Source organism: Trichosurus vulpecula, chromosome 3, assembly GCF_011100635.1.
Source record: "Trichosurus vulpecula isolate mTriVul1 chromosome 3, mTriVul1.pri, whole genome shotgun sequence".
NCBI classification, from domain to species: Eukaryota; Metazoa; Chordata; class Mammalia; order Diprotodontia; family Phalangeridae; genus Trichosurus; species Trichosurus vulpecula.
In genome coordinates, this window is record NC_050575.1 from 408,472,982 (window position 1) to 408,496,272 (window position 23,291).

Here is a 23,291-nt window from a genome sequence, read left to right on the forward strand (position 1 = left end):
ATCACTTGGTTGAACAGATGGAGATAAGTGGCAATGCAGAACATTGCAAAGTTGTCAACACAGGTTTTCATATGTCTTTTTCAGACAAAATCACGATAGCTTAGTTTCATATGATGCTTAATAGATACAAAACATTTTCACATGCATTCATTCATTTGATCCCTACAAGAATCCTGTAAGGTTGTTAGGGAAGTGTCTTTGGCTTAAGATTTATTCCAGCACAAGAAAAGCACCAAATTGGCTACAATTGTTTTTAGTAATTATACCTCTTTAATGAGCACAGTTCACTCAGGATTTGGAGGAACAGCATGAGTGAAAGTAGATGTGATGAGCCTTACCTGTCAGAATCATGAAAAAGGCAAAGGAGAGGGGAGAATTTTTATGAAGGATCTGGATGGTTCCTCTCTTAAGAGTCAGGTAGGCTGGTCTGGCAAAGTGTGAGGTTCAAGGCAGCCTCTCTTAACAATAGCCAGGTGGCAAAGAACTAAATACTCAGAAAGTATCCATAAATTAGAGAATTGTCATATATGAATGCAGTGGAATACTAATGAATCACAAGAAGTAACAATACAGTTTCAGAGAAGCCTGGGAAGAATTTGTGAACTGATTCAAAGTGAAATGAGAAAAACCAGAAGTAATACAAATACTGTAAAATGGGGGGGAGGAGGTTGGGTTCTGTGACCTGTAAGGTACTCCTGAGCTCTAAATCTGAGATCCTACAATTTCCTCTGGACTCTAAATTGTCTTGAGGGCTAACTCTAGTAATGACAAAAAGCATATGAAGCTGTCTCCCTGAGAGATAGCATTGGCATCATGTCCTGCTTAGCTGGCCTTCCAACGGGCTCAGAGACCTCAGGGGAACACATTGCAATCTTTGTGTCCCTGGGATGAGAGGCCAGAACAGGGACTAATACTTTTGTAAAGAGACATTGGGACACTTTGAGCACAGAGATCCAGATGAGCCACAAAGGAGTACAAGGGTTACAGTTGTTGAAGTAGTTCTGGGTAAGTCAATGAGCTGCCAGAAGGGGATGAGACATTTTGAGGTAACAACCATAGGAATATTAAACTGGAAAGTTTCACTCTATGACAAAGTTTAGTGATAAAATACTATTTCAGCTAATAGAACAAGAGTCCTTGTTGGTCAAGGGCTATTTCCATCATGGCATACTGCTTCTTGAGCAATGGGGTGAATAATAGTCCCATTTTGAACATAGAACAGCAGCTTCTGTGAGTCTAAGCCTCTGGGGAAAGCAACTATTCCCCTGAACTCAGGGCTAAATGATGTGGGGAGGTTTTTGTACAGGACTGGAGCTCTGTTGGGGAGGCCACTGAGTGTCCTGCCCACAGTACTACTTTGCAACATCCTCAGGCTCCAGCCTGCTGACTGTGAGGGTGAAATCTGTCCCAGACCCTCTGCCACTGAATCAAGAGGGAACCCCAGAGAAGAGATTGGAAACTTTGTTAATTGGGAGTTTAACAGGTAGGTTGTCCTGCTTTCTCTTGGTACCATTGTGAGTAAGTATGCCCATTGCTGGGGAAGAGGTTCTGACTGGCCTTGCAGTTGATGGTAACTCTCTCTCCCAGAGCAATAGAAAGAGGCTAGAGACTGGGTCTGAACAACTTCCCCTTGTGAACCTGAAATTGATCAAGAGACATTTGAGATTACAAAACCAACGTTGTTTGCTCTCCTTTCTGAAACTCTCCTATGTTCGATCTCTGATCACAAAAATTGATTAATTCTTCTCACAAAAGGAGCTTTTTCATAACTCTGATATCATCTCTCAAAGACTTTTCCCATTGAGACAGTGAATGCAGCAAAGCTCAGAGCAAGAGGGCAACAATCCTATTTTGCTCTGGATCAGACCACTTTGGGAACAGTGAGAGCTCATAGGCCTCCATCCTGCCCCTGAGATTCTGGAATAAGACAACACTCAGGACCCTGAGGAAGCAGCAACAAGAGCAGCCCAAACATTCCCTCCAGGAGTGTTGCAGAGGAAGTAGGCTGAAAAAATGAGCCAACAAAAGAAGAGCCTCACCATAATGAATTGTTATGGCAGCAAAGGAACTGGAGACACAAATATAGGAGAGTGACTCATATCTCCAAGCACTACCTCTGAAAAACACAACTTGGGCACAAACTCACCCAGAATTTCTGGAAGTATTGAAGAAAGAGTTAAACATGTTTATAAGTGGAATGAGAGTGCTAGAGGGAAAAGAAATGAGTGGTATGGAAAGAATCAAGGAGGTAACTGATTGGTACAAGGGGTACAAAACCTGGGCCAAGCAACAAACTCTCTATAATTTTGAATACAACAAACAGAAGACACAAAGCATTAATAGATTTAAAACAAATTCAAAAGGTTGAAAGAAAAAAAAAACAAGAAAATCTCATTTATCTCATAGTAAAAAACAACTCACATAGAAAAGAGAACAAGGGAAAATTTAAATAACCTTGGACTATCTGACTACCATTCAACAAAGGAGCCTCCATATGAGATTTCAAGAAATCTTAAAGCTGCCCACATGTCTTAGGACCAGAGCAGAAAGTCAAAATAAACCACACATCACTTCCTGAAAGAAATCTCTGAATGAAAACTCCCAGGAACACCATTGCCAAAAACACAGAGCTAACAGGTGAATGAGAAAAATACAGGAAGCAGTTAGAAAAACAAACAAACAAACAAAAAAAACAATTCAAGTACCAAAAAGCCACAGTTCACAGACAATTAGGTAATAGCCATCAGTTAAAGAGCATGGAGCTTGGAATAGGATAAGCTAGAAGGTGAAGGACATGGACTTACAACCAAGAGTTATTTACCCAACAAAACTGAGTATAATGACATGGGGGAAATGACCCTTAAGGAAAGGACTTCCAAGCATTCTTGATGAAAAGACCATAACTGCAGAGAGCTTTAGAAGTTCAAACACAACTGAAAAGAAACATAAGAAAGTAAAAAAGCTTGAACTAGCCTAGGGGAATAAAAAAAAAGGATAAACTACTTTTATTCAAATATGGGGAGGTGATATGTGTTCTCTCTGATCTCTCTTGGGGCTCAAAGAGGGAATCAAATTAGAGAAGACCTGGGAGGGGTTCTGCTATGTCTTGATCTTAAAGAAAAGTCAGAAAGAGAGGAAGAGGAATACACTGAAGTGGCGGGATGGAAAGGAAAGTTAGGAAATAGGAGCTTGTATAATGATAGGGCATAAGTAGACATCTATCCTAACAAAGAGGTGGGAGTGGGTGGGAACAACTGATGCCTGAACCTTAGTCCTCTAGTCAAAGGAAGAACACACACAGCACAGAGTTCTGTATAGAAATACATTTGACTCACTAGTGAAAAGGAGGGAAAGGAGAGAAAGGAGAGGGGAAATTAAAAGAAGGATAGATTATGGGAGGGATTAGGCCTAAACAAATCAAATTCTGTTTTTATAACTTTTTACCTCTTTTTGTGGTGGCCAAGAAAGAGGATCTGAGGGTGGGCATTGTGGATTTTTCTTTTTCAGATTGACCACACATTGTGTGTAATGGGTTTTTCTTGTGTTCTCAGTGAGGGGGAGGGAGCAGATGGGAGGATGATTAGGTGGACCTTGACTGATACAAATGTATGTATTCGCCTGTGTCTATACACACACTGGAAGTCTGATTAATGCAACGATCAATCATTTCCTGAGGAGTCGTGATAACGCGTTGCTTACCTCTTGATAGAGAGTTGACCAGCTGATAGAATTTTCTTTAGCTATAACCACTGAGAAATTTTGTAAAGAAGAGATCCATAAGGCAGGTATCACCAGCTTCATAAACCACCCTCTAGGTGTACGGAAATGGCTGGATTGCAGATGTTGCTCAAGCCTGTGGATGGACTGCACTCACTGGGCTGGGGCTCGGCTGCTCCCAGAGGCCATTCCCTCTGAATCCAGGCTCTCTGTGTAGGTAGCAAAGGAACCAAAGTGACTCCATTTTGTAAAGTTTCTCCATCTTATCCCTGGACATTGTCTACCTCAGGGACCTGCTCCCCCACCCTTTATGGCCCCATAGATGGAGCAACAGCCAAAGCTCTTCCTCACAGATGTCTCAACATCAACAGATGCAATGTCCTAATTTTAAGCCTTTCTGATAACCAGGGGACAGCCTGGAGCCACCTGGAAGGTCCTTCCCTTCTTTACCTCTGCACAGAAAAGCCCATCTGCCCCACCTGTAACCTCAATCCCAGGCTGCCTGCCTTGGTGCTCATACTCTGGGTGACTGGTATTTGTTGTACATTAAAATAAATCTTCTAATTTCTCTCCAGCTTCAGTGTCTAGATTTGACCCAATACCTGCTTGGGCCAGTCCTTGGACCTCTGCAGAGTGAGCTGGGGAGGGAGATGGATCCAAGACAGGGAGAGCTCTTTTCCCTCTCTTCCAAGGTAGGAGGCTGCCCGTGTGGGTCAACAGACCACTGACTCAAATAAAAAACAGAGGTGTCTCAGCTTTCTCAAGGTAGAAACAAAACAGAAGCTTTATTTGATCAAGTCTTGCGAGAATTAGGCTTCTCCCACTACCAGGGAGGAGATAGTAGTGAAGAGAGGCAAGGGGGAGAAGGCAAGCAAGGGGATATATATCCTTGTACAAACAATTCTAAGAAATCCCACCCCAGAGGCTGGACCTCTGTCCCCATTTGTGGGGACAGGTGGCCTCACAATCTAACCAGGAATAAGTTTTACCCAGTACCAGCACAGAAACTACAGAATTACCTTATAGGGAAACTTTAATGTTAGGATGGTAGTTTGTGAGTAGGCTAGGAGAGGGGGAGAGGGGAATACCACCTGATTTCCCCAAAATCATATGATTTACAGGAAAACGAAACTTAGGCCTAGTGAGGTCCACATCCTAACAAAATTTGTACTATTTGAGTATCACTTTGCCTGAGTTATTCATAGGGAAGCTTTCACAATCTTGTATTCCATTCACAGCTGAGGTGACATCTATAAATCTAAAGAAGAAGGGGGAAATAGACATTCCTAAAGGCTAAATAATCAGATTCCCACAGACTCAAATTTATCCCATTTCCCTTTTCTCTAAATATTGATTCTCAAACATTAATACATACATACATATATATATATATATATATACACACACACGTATACCCTGTGAAGCCTTCACACGTTATTCTCTCACTACCTCACACAATCCCTCCTCTCCTTAACACCATGTTGAAGACTTCACACATACACCATTGCTGATATGAACTATCCACCCACCTATCTCATTCATCACACTTTTATACCACATTTTCTTTCCCATCATGCTGGTGTCCCCATTACCCTTTTTAATAAATATTGGAAGGATTGATCGATGTATTGACAAATCAAAGAGGGCAGTCCCCTTTACAAGTACAACTACAGAGACCCAAAAAGAAAACAACAACACAATCATCCCTTTAAAAGTCAAAAGTCTCTTCCCATACAGCTGTCTGGCAGGGAGCATCAGTGAAGTCTTCTGGTCCTAGGTATTTGTTTCAGCCATCCCCACAGCATATTCTTCTTGGAGGAACCAGCTTCTGTCCATTCTCCTACAAACTTTACCTTAGCACAATTTTAAGTTACCATTTCTAATAATTATACCCTGATCATCTTTACAAATTCAAAATTGAAACCTTTGCCAATTGCCATGTTTAAGAAATTCACATCAGAACCCAAATTCTCATACTTTACATGACTCATCATTAATTTCCCCACCAGAGGGATGAGACTCCAGTACATACATAAATACATTACATAACCAATTTTTAACACAGTACATATAAAATCTTTACCTAGTCATGTCATGTTTCCTTGATGGCACTACAAGATAAGCCAGGCCACGAACCATTTTTCTTTTTAGCATCATTAATTGTACCAAAATTTTAAACATGCATGATATTAATCAAATAACAAAATAACATTCTCACATTGCTTAAGGAACATTTACAAAGTGAATTCTAAGTGGCTCGTATGCATTTCTACCCTTCTTCATAAAGCTTTACTAAGTTGGTGCAAAAGTCCGTAAGTAACACTAATTCCAAAGCATCATAACAAAATTTCTAGTTATTGCAGAATTCTTAGATATGAAGTTGTTTTTTTTTCTTTCAGTCAAAAAGGTGCTGTAATGGAATTTCACACTTGGTAGCAGTAAGAGAGGATCATAGGAAATAATACTACTGCTCTTAGATTCCTTTTTAGACAAAGGGAATATCGTAAAGTGAGTCTTAAGCAGTTTGTTTAAATTTCTGTACATGCCCTAGTCCTAGATAAAAATATTAGATCGCCCAGTAAGATAAACATAAAAGAGTTCATATCTTTTACTGACTACTTGCTCTGATCACAGAAATTTGCTATAGAAGGAAAAAAAGCAGGGACATGTGATATGCCAAATATGACAGGATAAAACATCCTTGGCTCTGTTTATAATCCAGATATAGTTATGATTCCTCAATTATGTAGTATCTCTTCCACCTCATTGCTACACTCAGAAATAGGTGGGAAACTTCCTTTCCAAAGGAACACAGGGGGAAACTGAGGCCAGGAGGATCCCATCCGAGACTGAGGCTAAGATTGTCCCCTCGGCTTTGTCCCAAATGCAGATCTCCACCGATAACAGTATGGATCACATTCCTTCTGAGTAGCTTGTGGCATTTCTCTCAGATACTGATGTAATGTTGACAACTATACTCAGATTCAAACTCAAAACAAAAGTAGTTATGGTCCCAAGTGCCTTTTAACCTTAAACAGCAAGTTCCACCAATCACAGCTTAGAGTCAGATACAGAGCTGCAATAAGCAGTAAAGAGTTACCAGTACTCACATACATAAGGGATTTAATTAAGCATTTTTCGTTCTCCACTTTAAACTTGTCCTGGTGTAAAAGCCAAATATTAGGATCCTTTCTATCTATTGTACATAAACTTTTAATTTCTCAGCAAGCTAAGTTCATTGTTTAGGACCTACATAACTCAAACAAGTTCTTTGTCTGGGGCTGATGACCTTGCCCATGCAGATAGTTTCCAGGTGCCTTGGCAATTTTACAAAACAAGGAGAAGTAACATGGACCCCAGGAAGGGGTTAAATAGAAAAACCTTGGGTGTGTTTGCTATCTTTTGCTGTTTCTCTGAGCAGACTTATTCAAGGTCGAGCCTTGCTAAAAATCATGCAAAGGATTTTACAAAACTTTTCCTCATAAAAAAGAATATCTCTTTCTCAGAAACAGCTTATAATTTATCCTGATATTATTATTAATTCCTAAGTGCTAAACAATTCTTAAATTTTGATCACCAAACCTTTTCCACATAATTGAGAAAAAAAGCGAAACTAAACATACTCTGGTAAATACTATCTCTAAGCAATAACTTCAATAGCTTAATTAACGATCTCACAAATTTCTCAAATGATAGCAAAACAATTAAAGACAAAATTTGGTAATTTAAGATTTCTTAAATTACAATTCTTAACCTAATAACATTTAGATTGTAAAAGAAATTGCTTCTCTAACAACACAGATGATACAGCTGCTTACCAAGTTATGCAATAAGAAAAATTTTAGACATATAACAATATCATAAACAATTATCATCTATTTAAACTTGAAAACCAAACCAATTAATTTCCAATGTGGTGGCTTTACCTCAGTCAGATATGGCCCCGAACTGCCTGATACAGAGAATCATTCATCTCATCACCAAAACTTCACAGTGAAGAAAATCTACATAAGGTTAATAAATATGAAGCAATTATTTTTAACTTAAAACAGTGTACATTCAAATAGCATTTATTCTATGCCAAGCATTGTGCCAAGCACCTTTACAATCATGCAATCTTTATAATATCCCTGGGAATGGATTCCACCATCATCCCCTTTTTGAACAGTAAACTACAGTTAATAGAATTTTCTTGGGGTTATATAGTTAATAAATTTCTCAATGCCAAATAACAATGCACTTTTTCTAGAAAATTATTCAAGTATGCATTTCTGAGTTCCATTCACATTTTCCTGGGAAAGTTTTACAAATAGTTTACAATCACCTATTATAATTAGATCGGTTTAAAATGTGCTGGGCCAACAGCAAGAGATAGAAAGAGAAATTCCATTCAAAGTTACTGAAGGCACTATAAAATATTTGGGAGTCTATTTGCCAAGACAAACCCAGGGCCTATATGAACATAACTAAGAAACACTTTTCACGCAAATAAAATCAGATCTAAATAAATGGAAAAATATCAGTTGCTCATGGTTAGGCCAAGCTAATATAATAAAAATGACAATTTTACCTAAATTAATCTATCTATTCAGTGCCATACCAATCGAACTACCAAAAAATTTTTTTTACTGAGCTGGACAAAATAATAACAAAATTCATTTGGAAAAACAAGAGGTCTAGAGTATCTAGGATATTAATGAAAAGACATGCTAGAGAAGGTGGCTTAGCCACATCAGATATTAAACTGTACTACACAGCAGCAGTCATCAAAACTGCCTGGTACTGGTTAAGAAACAGGGGTGTGGATCAGTGGAATAGGATAGGTACACAAGTAGAAGAAATCAACAAGTTTAGCAATCTACTCTTTGATAAACCCAAAGAGGCCAGCTTCTGGGCTAATAATTCACTATTTCACAAAAACTGTTGGGAAAATTGGAAAATGGTAGGGCAAAAACTGGGCATAGACCAATATCTTATACCATATACCAAAATAAAGTCAAAATGGGTTCATGATTTAGGAGTAAAAGCTGATACTATAAATAATTTGGGGAAGCAAGGAATAGTTTACTTATCAGATTTATGGAAAAGTAAAGAATTCATGACCCAACAAGAGATAGAGAACATTACAAAATGCAAAATGGATAATTTTGATTATGTCAAATTGAAATGTTTTTGTACAAAAAAAGCCAATGCAACAAGAATTAGGAGGGAAGCAGAAAATTGGGAGAAAATCTTTGCAACTAGTATCTCTGATAAAGGCCTCATTTCTAAAATATACAGGGAACTGAGCCAAATATATAGGAATACAAGCCATTCCCCAATTGAGAAATGGTCAAAGGATATGAACAGGCAGTTTTCAGAGGAAGAAATTAAAGCTATCTATAGGCATATGAAAAAATGCTCTGGATCACTACTAATTAGAGAAATGCAAATCAAAACAACTCTTAGATACCACATCTCTCCTGTCAGATTGGCTAAAATAACAAAACAGGAAAATGATAAATGCTGGAAAGGATGTGGGGAAATTGGAACATTGTTGCATTGCTGGTGGAGTTGTGAGCTGATCCAGCCATTTTGGAGAGTAATTCGGAACTATGCCCAAAGGGCTATAGATACATTCATACCCTTTGACCCAGCAATACCACTTCTAGGGTTGTATCCCAAAGAAATCACACAAGCGGGAGAAGGACCCATATGTACAAGGATATTTATAGCAGCTCTTTTTGTGGTAGCCAAGAATTGGAAATCAAAGGGATGCCCATCAATTGGGGAATGGCTGAACAAGCTGTGGTATATGAAGGTAATGGAATACTATTGTGCCATAAGAAATGGGGATGATGCAGACTTCATAACAACCTGGAAAAACCTACACGACATAATGCTGAGTGAGCGGAGCAGAGCCAGGAGAACGTTGTGCACAGCCACAGATATACGGATTCCGTGAGGACCAACCCTGACATACTGCGCTCTTCTCAGCAACCTAAGGGGCAAGGACAACTCCAGGGGACTCACGATGGAGAATGCTATCTTCATCCAGAGAAAGAACTGTGAAGTTTGAATACAGATCGAGGCGCACTACATGCTCGCCTTTTCTGCTTCTCTTTTGTTTTTTTTGGGTTGTCTTTTTTTTTTTTTTTGGTTCTGTTTCTTCTTTCTCATGATTCATTCCATTGGTCAAAATTCTTCTCCACAACTTGACTAGTGCATAAATTAATTCAATGTGAAGTTAAAAAAAAATGTGCTGGGCCAGTATTCTAACTACTTCTTTTGCCCCGGGTAAAAGGAAGCCTAAGAAATTTGAATCATGGCTAACAAGGTATAGTCAGTTTCCCTTCCAGGCAGAGGGGGTTGATAATTAATTGAACAGCAATAATAACTCACAATAATCAATATCTTTACCCTAATCAATATCCATATAAGATTTAATAGAACCCACCCCCAAATCTAGCCCGAAAGGTGGATGGACATAATTTCTTTTATCTCTTCAGAACTTTCTTGGTTTTTAACATTGAAACAGTAATCCCAAATGACCTAGTTAACAATCTTACAAGTAAGTGCTGGCTGAATTGTTTTAGCTGTGACCTTCCAGTAACTACAGGTAAAGTAGAAAATACCTGGTTTCTAAACGGCAATTAAGGCTGAGAAAGCAACTTAACCAGTTTTACACAATTGTTTTCATATCATTTTTTTCTTCCACAAAATTCAGATTAAAAATTGCTTTGTCTAACACTATTTTTAGCCACTGAAGTTTTACAATATAGGAAAATTTTCACTACAATTTAGAAGTACACTAATAGTACAAATAGAAAGATTTCAGATGACATTAATTGCATTCCCAAATCATTACATATTTTAGGCTTACCAAGCATAGAGGCTTTTCTTCTCTCCTCATAGTTGCAGAGCCTAGCTGTGGACTGAGGGTGGGGGGAGGGGGGGAGGTGCTGGGAAGCTGCAGAGTCCAGCACCTGAATTAAAGGTCTAAGGAGTCATTGAGGAGGGTCCCTGAGACATCTTTACTTTCTAATAGGGGTTGTTGGGTTTGGAAGACTAGGAGCAAAAATTCCAGGTTCCAGTGGCATGGGAGCAATTGCCTAGAAGTGTGGGCTTCAGGGTGCCCAGGGGTCCAGGGCTGTTGTCAGTGGGGTAATTACTTTGAAAAGGAGCCAACTCTCTATTGTATATTCGCAGCCGAATCACTTTTTAAACTTTCCAAGTAACAAACTTAGGAAAATCACAGCAAGTTAGAAATATCTATATCTATTGAGCTTATTCCTATTCTAGGAAGTATTTTTGTTTCTCAGGAATATAGTAAGTAACAGTCTTTTGAGTAAAATATGTTCAGATTGGCTCTCATTCTCTGGTCATATTTCTCTATTTGGAAGCTTTAAGCCACTTTTTTTTTTCTTCTCTCAAATTCAAATAGGAATGAGGGTCACTAAATTGCACATAAGGATCTCTGTAGTTGTATGTAAAAAAAAGTACTTATTAATTCTATAGATTTATTTAATACCTTTATGTTATTAAATATTTTCCAATTCTATTTGTAGGATCATTACTTAAAGTTCTTAATTCTGAAAATTGGGAAACCATAATTACAATGCATTGTAGTACACATTCTAGATTTTTTCCCTTTCTCCTCATACTGGGGAGCTCAAAGTGTCTCTTTTTCATGTCTACGCATTTTCCGAATTTGCCTTAGTGCCAAATAGCATAATAAATTCTGACTTATCTTAAGCATCGAATTAGAAGTAACACATTTCACTTAAATTTAAGGCAAAAGTTCCTGCTTTCTTTCTTATCTCTCCACATTCCAAATTGGCCAGATCTGGGATGGAGGGAGAAAGCCCTAGACCCTGCGCAGCACCCAATAAGCCTGCAAGCATCATCCAGGTTCAGAGGTCTTGCTCTCTGCCTCCTCTCCCCCAGCAGCTGCGGGGAAAAAGGAAAGTAGGATGGGTTAAGGCAGTGTAAAGTAAGAAGCCAGCCAGCCTCTGCACTTGGTAAGCCCACTTTGTTTTTGGAGTGGGAAAGGCAGGGTAATTGGGGTTAAGTGACTTGCCCAAGGTCATACAGCTATTAAGTGTGTCAAGTGTCTGATGCCAGAGGATTTGAACTCAGGTCCTCCTGGCTCCAGAGCTGGTGCTCTACTCACTGTGCCACCTAGCTGTCCCCCACTCTTTTCAAGTTGTAATTTTAACATGTTAATGATGAGATGCTGATTCTCTGTGTAATTTGGAAATGCATTCAACAAGATTGAAGTCAACTTATTGGTAATGGATTTGTTTCAAATTGACAAACATTTATTTCAATTATGTTAAGCAACTTACCTTGGATGTTAGTAGAGTATGAAATGAGAGAAACTAAAAAGACAGTGGAAAAATTCTTCCCTTGCTAACCCTGTCTTACAATGTTTTGTAACTGCCATTTAGAAAACTGGGTATTTTGACCTTAGCCTATAGTTAAGTGGAAGTTGCAGCTGAAACAATTTGGCTCTCACTTATGAAAATTGTAAGATTGTTAACTAAGACATTTGGGTTATTTTTAATGCTAAAACCTAAAACTGGTAATTGATTACTGTGTATGTGTGAATGGAAAGGAGGGGATGAGGCCTTATCCACATTGGTTCTGCCCATTCAGAGCAGTCCTCAGGGCTAGTCAAAAGCCACAGCCCACAACAGCTATAAGGGTACAAGGGGTGGAGAGGAAACTTTTCTCAAGGTTTCCTGTCAATCCCCCTAGTTTTGTAAACTGCAGAAAGAACTTGTTTGGGTTATGGAGATCCAATGACCCGGGCTTACTGAGAATTTGGAAGTACATAGAAAGGATATCTAACAATTGGATTTTATACCAGGACAAATTTTAAATTTGAGATGTAAGTCCTGGTAAATTTTCCCCTAAGCTGTGATTAGTGAAATTTGCTGTTGAAACAAAATCTCATAGGACCATAACTGATTTTGAGTTGTCTAAGGGATCATACTAATCCGTCTCTTTCACCCAGGCCAGAGACCTTTCCCACTGACCTGCAAAGCTGTCTTTGGTATTTGTGTTGAGAAGTCTGGAAACTGCCACAGCTGCCAGTGATTCAATGCCACGAGGCCTCATCCAGTCCCATCTCTGCCAGTGTGGCCCATGCTGGGCTGTACTCTGCTCTGAGCCCAGTGCAACAGACCCTTCCTATTGGCCTTCCAGATGGTCTTGGGTTAGAAATGTGCTTCAATCTGTCGTTTTGTGGCTTCTCCTGCGTGAGAATTTGTTGTATTGGTAATTAAGGTGGGACTTTTTTTTTTTACTGTTTTAGAATGCTAAATTAATTGTCTTTGATTGAGTCCTACTAGGTGCAAAGCCCCAGGCTGGTTAGCAAACTAGTTCACTAGTTTGAGAGAGGGGGGAAGCCCCCAGGGCCCTAAGGGGAGTTGTTAAGACCAGAGCCAATAGAAGGAGCCTAAGTTCTGGTCTCTCAGATGACGTTCTAGTGAATCAGTTGACATCTGAGCACTGTATAAAAAGAGACAACAGAGTTGTTTGTCTGGGGCTCTCACTCCTGGAGGATTGTTGATGTGGAGACTCTGGGCAGCTGCTCTAAGAGCCTCCCAGCTTGTCAACCCAGATGTTGATGATTTCCCAGTAACTATGAATCGTGATTTGGTCTGTTTAAATTGTGTATGTTTGTAATTTGTTTGTATTTGCTCTGAAGTTCAGGTTGCTGGCTTATCCTCCTGAATTAAGTGAATATTTGTATGTTGGAATAAAGTAAGATTGTTAACCCCTTAAAGTTACTTTCCTTAGTGAAGCAGATCAAAAGAACCTCTGCTGGCAGCTCTTGTTGCTGGTCTTGTTGGGTCTTACACCCCCACAGCAGCCGCTAGCCAAATTGTCGCTGTATAGGTTTAGAGTCATTTTTAACAGGTATTTCCTGGAGTTTCAGGGGAGATCTCAATAAGGTCCCTGCTTCTACTCCACCATCTTGCCTCCACCCCCTGACTTTGTTTTCCCCCATTCTGACATCACTTTTAATTCCCCCTGTATTTGGACGCTGCACATTGAACCTGCTTGTCAGATTTGTGTCTTCCAGACTATGGGACATTCATCTATGGTTGATAGCATAACCTCTTCTCTGGGGCCCCTCAAGGCAGAGACAGGCAGTTTCAGAAGCTGAGACTTTGCCCCTTGCCCCAAAAGATATTGGGTCTCATTTGTTTGAGGGGGAAATAATGTGGTTCTAATGATGGGCCCCTAAAAGACCATGTCATTGAAAGCAACCCATCCCTCAATTTTCCCATACATTTCAGCAGCCCAGATCACTGGCATTTGGCATAGCCGTTCCTTAGGATTGGGACTTAAACTGATGTTTTCCAATCCAGTGGCCACTTCTGAGGTTTGCAAAATAGCTTGCATGTTAAGTGCAGCACTTTATTTTTAATTTGTGAAAATTTTCAAGTTTTATTTTTTCCAATTACATGCAAAAAGAATATTTAAAATGTTTTGAAAAAAATTGAATTCAAAATTCTTTTCATTCCCTATTCCCTTTACTCTGTGATTGGGATCTGAAACTGCATATGCAATACAAGATGTTTCTATGGCCAATGCTAGCAAAGGGTTCCTTATAATCTCCTTCTGACCAGTTGTCTGACACCTTTACTGTCAGGGAGCTGAGAGCTATCTAAGCTGCTGCTGTTGCTTTCCTGGCCTTCACCACACTGGTGTCCAAGTCCAACCAGTTACTTTTCCTTAGTAGTCTTGGGTTGGAAAATTGTTTCATCCTGATTTTTTGTTGGTTCTTCCCCTCCAGAACTGGATTCAAGGCATGATCTGAAATTGTTTTGAGGAGGATTTGGGAGAGTTCAACTGTCTACCCTGACAGGGCCATCATGGCTCCACCTCTCTTCTTAAAGTCATAAAGTTAGTCTTTACTTAATGACACTATAAATTTCTGCACACTGCAAAAGAAAAAATTGTTGCCTTCTTATATGTCTTTTGTCTGCCTACCCAATTTGACCAGAATTAGAAGAGGGAGAAGCTGTCTTTTTGAAGGTTCTGCAAAAGTGTTCATTTTCACCCTATTTGCTTTGCCTGATCTGACCACAGGAATGTCTATTTAGATTTATCAAGACACAAACCATGTCCTGTAAGGTAGGCCCAGAAGGTCCCTTTGACTGTCCAGAGCCCTGGATGGTATCTGACCATCAGGCCAGAAGCCTCTTATGTGGTTGGTTGCTCCTTTCCATTCCCCTGCCAGGCTGGTATAGCAAGAGCAAGCATGGGAGGCCGGTTAGATAGAAATGGCAGGGCCTCTTACAATGTATGAGCAGCTGTTTTTCACACTATGCTTCTGCTCTGCCTGAAGTCTATCAGGGGAATCCCTTCCTCTTCATGATTGTTGGGTCACAAAAATCAGTGAATGAGAAGTTTCTTGATTGGCATATGCAGTAACCTTAACATAGGCTGGTACATACATACAGGTGGCCTACAGGAGAACAAACAATTTCCCCAAATTACCTCAGCTTTTCCACCCTTGATCACACACCTCTGATTTCTTCCCTTCACCAAACATTTTCCCACAGTTGACACAATATTGATGAAAGTTCATTTCCTAATAATGGCGACGTTCTCTTTTGGAGAAGATCCAGATGTTTTCCTTCACAGTTTCTGAACCTATTTCCTCCTTTTTTTAATTTTGCAACCTGGTGGGATGGCATGATTTATTTGCCCTTATTTCACCATTCTGTGCTAATCGAACACTAAATCCAACCTTCACCAGTGACTTCCGTGCTCCAGAGAAAAGCATTTCCCCGTGGAGCACATTTATAAGGTTTCTTCATAGTATGTATTAAGAAAGGAATTTATAATTTTCATATTGATGTATTTGTAATGAATACACTAACAATTTAATTTTTTCAAGAGCTGACTCTGTGGCTTTGGAGTCAAGAGCTAATAATGCAACTTGAACTGATTAATCAAAACTCTGACAAGGGTCACAATCATTGGATCTTCAGTGAAGTGAATCAAATATTCCAGAACCTGTTCCCCTCACAGAACTCTGGTTCTCTCCTTTAGGGCAGGTGGTCACCACCCCCAAAGACATGACTCCAGAACTGTTGTGTTGTGGGACTTGCGGCTTTCTCATGGGAAACCACTAAAAGACTGTAACCCACCTTCCCCACTCTTTCCCTAGTTGTGACTTAAGTATAAAACCTATGTTTTTACTTCAACTAAGGGAACATTCCTCACTCTGACACTGATTAAACAACTTGATTATTGGCACTCCAGTTTCTAGGCCTGCTTTGTGTGGCTGCAAGCACTCTCAGGTTAGAGACTTGCTCAGTAAAAATCTGGTTAACACAATCTTCTGATGGGAGAATAAGAGATGACACCATCTTCAAACTGAGTCCTTGAATGGCTTGTATGCAGAATTTTCTGCTATCTACAAAGCTCCATACTCCATTTACATGCCTCTCCTCAATCATGTCAGTGATGAGATTTATATCTTAAATGAATTCTCTCATGTGAAAAGAGGACTGGTTTTGTTTGAAGTCTTTACCACATGGATTGAATTTTTTCCTCTGTGGATTCTCTGATGTTTAGTAGACTGCAGCTGCCTCTGAAAGCCTTTCACCACTGATTACATTCAAAAGGTGGATCGCCAACGCCATACCCACAGCAGCAAACTATGACTATGTAGGCATATTTCCAGGTTAGAATTGCAAAATATAACAGTCTCTTCCTCAAAGATGAAACGTGGATATTTATTCAGATACCAGAAAGACAACTCCACCACAGTAACAAAGAAGTTGGTACACGTTGCCAAATGCAGGAAGCACTGCCATCCCCAAGCCTTCCCTCCATAAGGCCTCCCCAACAACAAGCTCCCTTAGGCAACAAAGCCCCTCTCTCACTCCAGCTAGGTGCTTTGCCTCTCTGCCTGCTTTTTGTCCCAGCTCTGCCTCACCCACTCTTCCTGCTCCACATGTTCGCAAGATCCTCCCGCACAAGCTACTGTGACTCGATTGAAAATGGGGTACTGGAAAAATCAGTTATCACTAAGGAGACCCCTGAGAAACCCCTAGACTCTGACAAACACCCCTAGAAAGAATGGACTCAGATCTCTTCAGCATTTAGCAAATATCCCTAGGGCCCTTTGACTCCACCAAGGAATGTCAATAGATAGGACCATCCCACTGAATCTGTCAGACCCTTAGGTCCCTGGGACTCCATGGCTCCTTCAAGGAATGTCAATAAATAAGATTATCCCACTTAATCATAACCTGTAAGAATCTTTTGATCTGTCAAGACCTTTGTTCCTGTTCCCCAGGACCACCCACCACCCTGTGACCTGCCCTGTAAGTTCCAAGTGATAATTAACCTCTGTACCCTGTATTTTCTATATAAGCCACACCTTCACCCCAGCTCAGGGCCATTTGATTTGGGTAGCAAACACCTAATGGCCACCGGCTAATAAATCCTCCATTTAAAACTTATGTGGCGTGTCTCACTTGCTTCTGGTACAACAAAAGTAGGTCACATAGGCCAATTAATAGCTGCAAAAGATATTCCTATTCCATTAACATTACAAAAGGTTTCTCTCCAGTGTGAATTTTCTGATGTACTCTAAGATAAGCCCTCCCCTTAAAAGCCTTTCCACACTGATTGCATTCATAAGGTTTCTCTCTAGTGTGGCTTCTCTGATGTACGTTAAGATAGGCCCTCTGTGTAAAGGCCTTTCCACACTGATTACATTCATAAGGTTTCTCTCCAGTGTGGATTTTCCGATGTTGAGCTAGATTGGAGGTGCCTCTAAAAGCCTTTCCACACTGATTACATTCATAAGGTTTCTCTCCAGTATGGATTCTGTGATGATAAACAAGACTGTCACTTACTCTGAAAGTCTTTCCACAATGATTACATTCATAAGGTTTCTCTCCACTGTGGATTTTCTGATGTTTAGCTAGAATGGAGCTGCATCTAAAGGCCTTTCCACAATGATTACATTCATAAGGTTTCTCTCCAGTGTGGATTCTCTGATGATAGGTAAGATAGGCCCTCTGTGTAAAAGCCATTCTACACAGATTGCATTCATAAGGTTTCTCTCCAGTGTGGATTCTCTGATGAGTTACAAGATTGGAACTTCCTCTGAAAGTCTTTCCACACTGATTACATTCATAAGGCTTCTCTCCAGTATGGATTCTCTGATGTGTAGTTAGATGGGAGCGGCCTCTGAAAGTCTTTCCACACTGATTACATTCATAAGGCTTTTCTCCAGTGTGGATTCTCTGATGTACAGCAAGTGTGGCATTGTCTCTGAAAGCCTTTCCACACTGATTGCATTCATAAGCTTTCTTCCAAGTGTGGATTCCCTGATGAAGGGCACAGATTTCTCTCCAAGTGAAGTCACAGGGACCATCACCCATGAATCTTTGCTCCTGAATGTCTTCCACAGAAAGGTTTAGGACTACAGGAGTCTTCTTCATTTCAAGTCTGATCTCTCCTTCTGAAAGAAACAAGCAAAAAAACGTGTATCAGACAAATATATAATTATATCCCCTTCCCTTCATTGTCAGAACATAAACTCCTTTACATTCTCTTTCCCACAGCAAAGGGAAAAGGTCATCAAACATCAAAAGTCTTCAAATGGGGAGAAACAATTATTTCAAAATGCCATTATCTCACATCCCAAGAATGATTTAGTTTACAAAGAGCTTGACACATGATTACACTGGATACTCACAACAAACCTCGGACAGGGGCAGTGTTCTTATCACATTTGAAACTGCCACAATGAAGTCACATGACTAATACTAACACTGTTTCTTGAATTTACCCAAAACCTAAAAGATTCTGTTCTGGCCTATCTAAAGTTTTTCATTTTTTTTTTCTGCCAAGGCAATCAAGGTCAAGGGACTTGCCCAGGGTCTCACAGCTAGTAAGTGTGAAGTGTCTCTGGCTGGATTTGAAGTCAGATCCTCCTGATTCTAGGGCTGGTACTCTGTCAACTGCACCATCTAGCTGCAATTTGGCCTATTAATTTATTTTGATAATGTTAACTTATTTCCTTTGAAAAATTCTCTAAATGCCTCTGCTAACTACAATAAAAATAAAATCCTTGTAATACAGATTGTATATGAATAACCCATGTAAGATTGCTTACCATCTCAAGGAAGGGAGGGGGAAGGATTGAAGGAATTCAGAATTTTAAATTAAATCACATGTTTAAAAATTATTTTAATATCTAATAGAGGAAAATAAAGTATCATATTTAAAAATAAAAACTATACTTAATAAAAATCTGCACAATAAACACACCTTTAAAAATGCATGACATTTCCCATGTCTGACAATATGTCTCATGCATGAATTTGGGTCTATCATCCTTTTGTAAGGAAGTGGACAGCATGCTTCAGTATAAGTCCTCTTGAAGCCCTTTTCCATTTAGGGGTTCACAAACCTTTTGGAGGTTCTAGATAGTGGTCTGAAAGATTTGAACTCAAAATTTGTCAATGGCACCTTAAGCAGTAAATAATCACCCAATTTTGTGGCCAAGATATTTATCCTCTGGGACAACAAGCATGTTCAACCATACTAAGATTCTTTCTGCAGGGATTCCCAATCGTGATGGTCAGGCATATAATTCTTTTGGGGTCCATGCAATGAGAACTTCACACTCTGACTGCTTCTGACTGTATGCAGCGATTTTACATTTCTCAACTCAACATCAAATTATTTCCAAACTTGTAGGAAGGCTGGACATTCATGTGCAAATGATGACAGGCATGCACAGACCCTCACTGGCTGGCTACCACTGTACTAGAGTAGTGCTCTCATTCCTGGGTTACCTTGTAATCACACCTCATCAAAGCTGTAATTACCAGATCAAGATGTTATCCGGATTTGCATTCTAGCAGCAGAGATCACAGGTTCTTTGGAGCCATGATTGCTATGCAGGCACAGTAGAAGCTGCAATGAAACCATCCTGGACCTCCCACAATCTTTCTTCAAAAACTGACCTTATAGTCCCCCTCATTACAACACTAAGGTTGTCTTCTGATTTAAACCTTTATTGTTCACCTCCCTGTCAGTCTCTCAAAGGAACTGTTTGGCAACACAGATTAATCATTCAGTAGAGTTTCAATGAGAGTATAACTAGGTTTTCCACAGATAGAAAAAAGAAAGTTATACCTGAAGAACTCCTATCCTTACAAAGGAGGTTTTAAATATAAACATTGTTTAAAGAAGAAAAAAATCTGTGCAACTGACCTTCAAGCATATTTATCATTTAATATATTAATTGTCATGAGCAATTAGAAAAACAAATCTTTAAAAGAGTAACAATCAATTCATCTTATTGACTGGTTAGGGAACTAAAAAAAATGATTTTGCCTCCTTTGGGATTGTCTTGGATCATTGCATTGCTGAGAAAAGTTAAGTCATTCATCGTTCTTCACTGAACAATCTTGCTTTGTACAATATTCTTCTGGTTCTGTTTACTTCACTATGCATCAGTTCATGTGAGTTTCTTCAGGTTTCTCAGATATCACCCTGACCCCAACATTTCTTATGGCACTATTAACAATATTCCATTACAGTCATATGCTACAGCTTGTTTAGCCGTTCCCCAACTGATGAGCATGCCCTCAATTTCTAATTCTTTTCTCCACAAAAAGAGGTGCTATACTTATTTTTGTGCAAATTGATCGTTGTGCATTTTTTTGGGGATGTCTTTGGTATATAAATCTAGCAGAGGTATGATTGAATCAAGGAGGATGCAGAGTGTTATAGCCCTTTGAGAAAAGTTCCACATTGCTTGCCAGAATGGTGGGATCAGTTCACAACTCTACCCACAGTGCATTGGTGTCCCCATTTTCCCCACATCCCCTGCAATAGCCAACATTTTCCTTTTTTGTTACATTAGCCACTCTGATCAGCGTGAGGTAGTATTTCTGTGTTGTTTTCATTTGCATTTCTCTGATCAATACAGATTCAGAGTATTATTTCATATGACTATAGATGCGACTATTTTTACCACTATGCTTCTGATTTAGACTATTTCCTCCCAATTCTGTTCTCCTCAGACTGTTATTATCCTCACTCCTTGTATTCTCTCATTTCCCTGTTGAACTAAATGTATTTCCATTTCAAAACAGTCTCTTTTCAAGAAGGTCAACTAAGAGCCAGGCTCCTTTTCTGTTGCTTCTTCTCTAACTAGCTCCATGTTTTCATATTATACTGGGAGCGGCCTGATAACAGAGACTTTCTTTTGCCTTTCTTTGTACCCTCAGAGCTTAGCACAGTGGCTAAAACACAAGGTGCTTGATCAATCTTTACTGAATGCCTGACTGGGCCCAGGGCTGAAAGCAGGCCCAGCCTCTCCCTCAATCACTGCCTTCTCATCTCTCTCCTAGATGTCAAATATATGTTCTGGCATCCATCATGGTTCTGTCTCTTTCTTGTACCCACTCACATCTAAGTAGTCACTTTTGTTAGGTTCTAATGTTGGTAGAACCTGACCAGACCCAACAATGAAGACCACAGAGGCTTCTTTCTAGGCTCCTGAAGGGTTCCACAGCATGGGACACCTTCAAGTCTCTACCTCACAGCTCCATAAACTAAAGTCGTCATCACCTACATGAAGCTGGTCAATGACTCTCCAGGAATGGGACAGAGATTTGGTCACAGGGATCAGGAAAGAGACTTGGGCTGAGGATTTATGCAAAGTTTAGCTTTGGATTATTTCCAACTAAGGCATCAGCCTTCACTCCTACTCATGGGCTGCTGGATGAGAGTGAGAAAACCAGGACACCAAGCTGCCTGGAACCACTCCTAAATAGGCTACACAAACTCAGCTGAACGCTCATGGTGGCAAGGCAATCCTGTGATATCTCCCTAACTAACTCCCAAGCCAATCACCACAGCAGCTTTTCCAAATCTTTGCCTCCATCCACAACCCTCCCTTGTGGCTTGTTCTCTTCCCCGCCCCCACCCTCCCCACCCACAAAAGCTACCTTATTCTCCTTACCTCACATTACTCAGATGCCCTCTTTTCCTTTTTGTCCTCAGTATCAAATAAAAAGGACATTCTTTTCCTAGCTAAAGGAAACCACTTTATATGTGCAAATAATCCCATTCCATCCCTCAGGTACCTTTCCACATTCTTCCCCAAATACCTGCATTTTTTCACTAATTCCAGTCTCTCCCACACTAAGGACTCCTTTTGTGTTGTCACAAATAAAACTATTTCACTGAAAACACCATCAATGAATCATGCAGCCCCATGAGATACAGTCCAGTATCTTTCCTCCATTTCATGGGCAAAGAGCAGGAGAAGGCCATTTACAACTGGTGTCTCCAACTCCTTTCCTTTTCTTTCTTTGAATCTCTCTGCAGTCTGGTTCCAACTTTTATTGTTCTACTGAAACTTATTCCTCTAAAATTACCAATAATCCTGAAACTGCTAAATTTCATGGCCATTTCTTGATGCTTGTTCTTCTTGACATTTCTTCAGGTTTTCGTACTGTCAGTCACCCTTTTTTCTTGATAGTATTCTCTCAGAGCTTTAGTGACACTGCTCTCCCCTGGTTCCCCTTTTACGATAGGCAAAAGGAAACCAATTCTCTTTCCCCCAACCCTCCCATCTACTTGCATTCCTAATGTTATCTCAGGAATCCTCAACAGTCCAGACTCAGAGATGAAGTGTCATGCAGTCCTCATTGACTCTCATACATTCACTCTCGTGTCCCCATATTCACTCTGAAGCAAAGTCCTGGGATTCCACTTCTGTGGCATCTCTACCCTTCTCTCCCACCACTTTCACTGTCTTGGTTCAGGCCCCAATTGCCTCACACCTGAGGTATTTCAGCACCTACAGGTTGTTCTGGCTGCCTCACCTCCCCCCAGTCCAGTCAATCCTCAACCCAGCTGTCAAGTTCATCTTCCTAAATCTCTTACCTGACCATGTCACCACCCACTCAACAACCTCCTCTGACTCCCCAGCAAAAGGATCCAATGTACAATCCTCCCTTGGGCTCTTAAACACTTTATCACCTCTACCTCTCTTCTCTTCCAGTCTGTTTTTTCACCGTTTCCCCTCCATATATGCTATAACACAGTGGTAATGGGCCTCCTTTCTCTTCCATGAACAAGACATGCCACCTCCTGACTCCCTAGGTTTTTGTCACTATCCCTTTGGCTAGAATGCTCATCCTGGCTTCCCTGAGGCCCCAGCTCGAGCCAACCTTCCATAATCAGCCTTTCCCAGTCTTCCCCTTTTTAGGGCCTTCCCTCTCTTGCTCAGTTCCAATTTAACTTGTTCATACTGGCTTTCTACACAGTTGTTAGACGTACACGAAACTGTAAAATCCAGGAGTACTGAGGACATCCGTAGCATCTTTTTATGACCCTAGTGCATAGCAAAGGGCCTGGCATGTAGCAAGATCCTAACAAAAGTTTATGGGTTTCAAGAAGGTCTAAGAGCGAGCTCACCTTGGAGCACCTAACCCCTTTTGGCACTTGCAGAAGATTTCCTGACCCTAAATTCCAAATAGCAACTTCTTATAAGATGACAAATTTATCCCTGGAAAGGAGCT

At 40.2% G+C, this 23,291-nt stretch overlaps 1 pseudogene; it reads right to left on the bottom strand.

Moving 5' to 3' along the window:
* LOC118841620 overlaps positions 1 to 23,291 on the bottom strand; it is a 180,391-nt pseudogene that overhangs the window by 97,699 nt on the left and 59,401 nt on the right.